The sequence below is a fragment of the Octopus bimaculoides genome, chromosome 3 (genome assembly GCF_001194135.2).
Source record: "Octopus bimaculoides isolate UCB-OBI-ISO-001 chromosome 3, ASM119413v2, whole genome shotgun sequence".
In the NCBI taxonomy this organism is placed as follows: Eukaryota; Metazoa; Mollusca; class Cephalopoda; order Octopoda; family Octopodidae; genus Octopus; species Octopus bimaculoides.
The window spans coordinates 61,459,552-61,465,857 of NC_068983.1; the positions used below are offsets into that span (position 1 = coordinate 61,459,552).

General features: G+C 33.2%; 1 long non-coding RNA gene across 1 annotated transcript in view; it reads left to right on the plus strand.

The window, feature by feature from the left end:
- The window catches only part of LOC106876993 (uncharacterized), a 42,215-nt gene extending 36,147 nt beyond the window's left edge, over window positions 1-6,068 (plus strand). The window contains exon 6 of the long non-coding RNA XR_001410314.2: window positions 5,888-6,068. This is a non-coding gene — a long non-coding RNA (uncharacterized LOC106876993). The remainder of the gene's footprint in view (window positions 1-5,887) is intronic.
- The last annotated feature ends 238 nt before the right edge of the window (window positions 6,069-6,306 follow it).

Sequence of the window (6,306 nt, forward strand, 5' to 3'; positions counted from 1 at the left end):
TGCTGGGACCAGTTTGATTGTGATTTGCTCTTTTTAAAATTGGCCTTTTATCTAGTTAGTGCATCCAACTGAAGCATAAGGAAATTCTGTTTAATTTCTTATCCACAGAATGATTAAACAAATTAAATTTTGCATAAAACTATAGGTGGGCTATGTGATATTCATGCATCTCTCGTGTTACTGATATGTGAGAATAGAAGTATTTAATTGAGAATAAAAATTAGGTCATACACTTGCAGTTTGTTTCAACATTTCCTCTCCACTAGAGTGTTTTTATGCATGATACTTGTTCACAAATGTAATTTTCAAATTCAACATCCTTTAGAATTAATCCAGAAAAGATACCCCTTGGGTGACAAATACTTGAGATACATTAATGAATAAAAAATAAAAGAGTAATTTGCTGATAATTGCTGTAGTAGCTAACTATAGTTCATTTCTGGTAGCAAGTGGTAAATAATCTCTTTTTTTCTCATTTTACTTTTTTACATCCATTTCCTTATAATTGCCATAGTGGAATGGCTTTTATCAGAGTGATTAGTTTTACAATTAGATAGCCTTACTATCATTAGCTATTCAAATATGAAGCAAGAATGTAATCTGTCCTTTGTCAGTCAGGTAAACTGGAGCAAGCAGATCTTAAGTGTACTGCTCAGGGCATAACACAATAATTGTATCAAGATTTGATACAACTCTTATGATACCAACCTGTCTAAAACCCATAGATATACAATACAAGCTTCTTGTTTTAAACTGATATGAATTAAAACCTCCCAACAAAATTTCATGTTAATTTATGTTTCAAGCACCAGCTTAATAATAATAGTTATTTTACTAAATTTTTCATTATTATTTTCAAAATTAATTATATTGAAAGCAGAGTGAAATATGATAATGACAGATTGTAAATTACATGTATTAAAGTAGAGTTAGCTTTTGCTTGATTGAAACTATTGACATCTTCCACTTGAAAGGTTTGCTTCATATCGTGTTATATTGTGCTATCAGAATAACCGTTTCATCAATGGCTAGTTCTTTGGATTTGTTTCTGTCATATTCCTAGCCATAACATGTTTTATTTCCAGGACTTTTATTGAATATAAAGAAAACTATTGAAACAAATCTAAAACCATAGTCTTTGGTGAAATTCTTATTTTAATAACACACAAACACACACAACCAAGCACATATCTGATGTATGTATGATGTACATATATGATATATGATATATATATGTGTGTTCATTTTCCATGCAGGCATGGGTTATATAAATTAGGTCATCCCAACTAAAAGTTGGAGGGGGACAGGATAAACTACCTGCATCAACTTGCTATAAAGGCAGGTAGTAATTTTACCTTGTCCTTATTCTTAGTGCAAGTTTTGAAGAGTGCAGTTCAATTTTAACAGCTATTTTTTCAATTTATAATGGAAGTGACAATGGTGCATATTTTGCTTTTATGAGTTCAATAAAGGCAACAACACAACGGAAAGCGCAAGGAATATTAATGCAATATATGGGGATCGGACAATAACCGTAAGCCAAGATTCTATGTCTGAGATAAATGAAGATTTAAATTTCTTTTAATATGTATTCTAGTTGTTCGTTTTGCAGGTCTAACTGACTAATACACTGAGTACCTTTTTCTGTCAACACAAAAATCAACATGTACAAATGTACTTTATGAAATAGTAATCCATCCATCCATCCATCCATCCATCCAAAGCTACCTATTCACCCACATGTCTGCCAACTCATCCATCCAAGCATGAGTATGGTAGGTGCAGGTATAACTGTGTAATTAAGAAATTCTCCTTGCAATCACATGATTTAGCTTAGTCTCACTGCATGGCACTTTGAACAAATATCCTTTACCATAGCCTTGGGCTGACAAAAGTCTTCTGAATGGATTTGGTGGACAAAAATGAAAGAAACTCATCATACAAACATGCATACACACACACACACACACACACACACACACACACACACACACACATTGCTGAAGTGATGCAACTTCAGCAATGTGGCTACACACATAGTGTTGGTGATTTTTTTTCCTTCTTTGGTCTTTTCCCTTTTCTCTTTTCCTTTCTGATGAAGAGCTATACTTGAAACATCAAATTCTCCTTTTTACTGTGCGTCAAACTAATACATTCCATGTGCATGTCCTCTTGTTTGTTATCGTTATTTTTGATGTTCATAGTCAAGAACAGTAAGTTATTCAATTAAATATACTAAACACCCTTTAGAATTTCCTTGAAACAAGTCAGTTTTCTAAAGAGAAGAGTTAGATTTCAACCCTAAAATGTTACATGTACTTATCTAATTTGTGGCATTTATTTTACTTGGAAAAATAAAATGGTAAATATCTATCTGTCTGAGATTTGAACTCAGAAATTTGAGCCCCTATGATAATGGTGCTTTATTAAGTTTGTTCAGTGGACTATGAAACCAGCTTCTCTATACTGAAATAGAGTCTAGTACCAATGTTTCCTTGTGGCAGGCTTGAAAATTGTAGAGATCCCCACTACATGAAACCATTAGTAGTTGTGTTAATCCACAAATAAAAAATATGTATATAAAGTATACAGGTGCAGGTATGGCTGTATGATAAGGAGCTTGCTTCATAGCCACATGGTTCTGGGTTCAGTCCCACTGGGTGACACCTTGTACCAGTGTTTTACTATAATGTTGAGCTGACAAAATCCATGTGAATGGATTTGATAGATGGAAACTGAAAGAAGCCTGTCATATACATATATGCATATATCTATGTGTGTGTGTCTTTGCATCTGTGTTTGCCTCCCCCCACTGCTTGGCATCTGGTGTTGGTGTGTTTACATCCCCACAACTTAGCAGTTTGGCAAAAGAGACCAATATAGTAAGTACTAGGCTTAAAAAAATAAGTCTTGGGGGTCAATTCATTTAACTAAAACCCTTCAAGGTGGTGCTCTAGCATGGCCCCAGTCAAATGGCTGAAACAATTAAAATATGCATATATATATATATATATATAGAGAGAGAGAGAGAGAGAGAGAGAGAGAGGAGAGAAAGAGAGAGGGGGAGAGAGAAAAGGAGAGGGAAAGAGAGAGAAAGAGAAAGTGAGAGAAGAATAGAAGGGACAGGAAGAGAGAAATAAAGATACACTGACACACACATACCTATATATCAGTAAATATGAAAAATCATTAGTGATCAGTTTATTGACAACAGAAATATGAAAATAAAGTCATTTGAGAATCAAAAGTCCCAATTACAGACAGTAAAACTATTTACAATGACATGTCACTCACAGAATACTCTGAAAATGTAATATGATTCAATTTCACAATGTCTTCTGACATCCAGTTTTTATTGTTGTATATTCATTCAGTCATTAAACAGAAATATTCAGGACATAATAAATATATTTAATAATTGAAACTGAGAAAAAACAAAAATGAAAAGAAATTGGGCAATGCCATCATAAATTGCAGTATCACTTTCTTAATTATCTCCTGTTTTGAACAATTACGTTAATTGGTAAAAGAATAATTTCATGTTTGTATGTGTTTTCAAGCCATACCAGCATGAAATATAGAAAAACAAATGTAAAATAATGAAGATAATGAAAGTGATGATTAATGCTGATCATAATAAAATATTTATGCATATTTAATGATTGTGAGTGTGTGTGTGTTTGTACATATATATGTATGTGTGAATACAAATGTGAATATGTATGTGTGGTGAATACAACTACACATGTATGTACAGATACACACACATACACACATACATACATAAATACATAGTTAAATAAGATTCTGCTAAAAGTCTTGTAGTATGCAATGCAAAGCTTGTCGACAGTTATTGGCTACTTGATGTCATCAAGCAGTAGAAATTCTCTTGGTATTAGGTATACATCAGGAATTCTATAGCATCCAAAGAGTTTATATAAATAGATAAATGATAGAAGATGGAATGAATAACATTCTTTATTTAAAGTCACTACAATTGTTTCGGCACATTTTTACACCCATAGTACATCGGTGAGATGTTATGTACTTTAAAAGTTAATTTTATTCCTCATTCTGTTTTGCATTTTCTTCCTTATAATCTGACCATGAAAATTGAACTGTAATTTATAGTCGACCTGACCCATTTTTTTTCTATTTCTTTTTTCTGTATTTTGTTTATAATTGTATTTTTGTCTGTCATTATATCTATGATTTAGTTTTCTCTGCAAGCTGCAGACAGTAACACTGTTTTGGGTATGAATTCACATGCTGAGTGGAATGACAGTAGTATCTAACAAAGGGCTTATTTAAACAACCACTTGCAGAGGCAGATCTTACACCTTTGATGGATGATAATGATTACACAACATTTCACCAATGTACTACAAGTGTAAAAATGTACCAAAACAATTGTAGTAATTTTAAACAATGTCATTCATTTCATTTTCTATCATTTACATACATACATACATACATACATACATACATACATACATACATACATACATACATACATACATACATATATTTTTGACAGGAAATTTGGTTGTTATCATGCTGCTGGACATCTGTTACTGAGGAACCCATAGCAGGATGAAATCATGTGATCTGGCAGTTCTGGCAGCTGTAGCAGACAATTTGTATCTGTCTCCTTTTTTGTTAAACTTTGTTGGAACTGGTGGATAAGGGTAAACAGTTTGGTCGTTCTCTTGGATTGACTGTAGTTGTTGATTTTTTTTCAAAGTAGGTATTGTCTTGAAAGAGGGATAGGGTAGTGTTTATGTATTTTTCTGAGTCCATGATTACTACAGAAAAGTGACTCCAAGAACTTAAATATATATATAAAATACAAAAATGGGATAAAACATCCAGACGGTTAGGTGATACAAAAAAGGGACAACAAAACATCCAGAAAGATGATACAAAGAAAACAAGGATGGGTCATTTGGAGTTTTCTTTCCTCACCTGTGCTTTGAAGAACTTAATCTATGTTCTCAAATTACTCTCTTTTACTCTTTTACTTGTTTCAGTCATTTGACTGCAGCCATGCTGGAGCACCACCTTTAGTCAAGCAAATAGGCCCCAGGACTTATTCTTTGTAAGCCTAGTACTTATTCTATCGGTCTCTTTTGCCGAGCTGCTAAGTTACAGAGACGCAAACACCACCATCGGTTGTCAAGCGATGTTGGGGGGACAAACAGACACACAAACATATACACACACATACATACATATATATATATATATATATATATATATATATATACATATATACGACGGGCTTCATTCAGTTTCTGTCTACCAAATCCACTCACAAGGCTTTGGTCGGCCCGAGGCTATAGTAGAAGACACTTGCCTAAGGTGCCACGCAGTGGGAATGAACCCGGAATCATGTGGTTGGTAAGCAAGCTACTTACCACACAGCCACTCATGTGTGGAGGTTTTTTAAAAAACTTTAGTAACAATCTTCCACCCGGGTTCCGAACCCACAACTCCAAATCACCATACAAACACAAGTTGCCGATGTCACGTACGTCTAGTCCAATGGAATTTTACAAACACCACTTGCTGATGTCACCTAACTCCAGACCAATCAAAACCAAGTTTCAACGAATACAACGAAATGACCCTTTAAGAGAACCAACCAGCCAGAACGACTTATGACCGTCTTCACAGGGAAACCAACTAAGCAGGATGACAAGCTTGACCATGGAAAAAAATGTCACCAGTATTTTAACGAATCAAAAATTAGATCCGCTTGTGGAAAAAAATTATAAATACATCTGATCCCAAAACATACCACTACAAGTGAAAGCGTCTACAGAAAGAGGATCAGAGAAACTAGATCAAATTCCTTTGTTTACTATTTCACCCTTGTTTTTTTCAGTATGACTTGTCGAACACCACTAAAATTAATGAACTTTGTACATTCAAGCAAATTGATATACAGTTTTAATATTATTGATGGCTATGAACATTCAAACTTACTCTTGTCCTTCTAATTCATAATGCTAAATTTATCTACTGTGAACATATTAATTTGTCAACATTGAAACATTTTAATTTGTCAACATTGAAACTTTTAACGATGCTTTTCTAATTCATAAATTAAAATTTTTACCATTGATAAACAAAGATGTTTTTCTAATTAATAACTTTACTATTGACAAACAAAAAATATTGTTGATACAAGTTTGGTATATATGTAAATAAATGTATTTTAAACATCTATGAGTTTTTGAAATTTCAACATATTTTCCTATATTTTTTCGTGCGTGGAAATACCACCCCTCTTTTGTTATATAT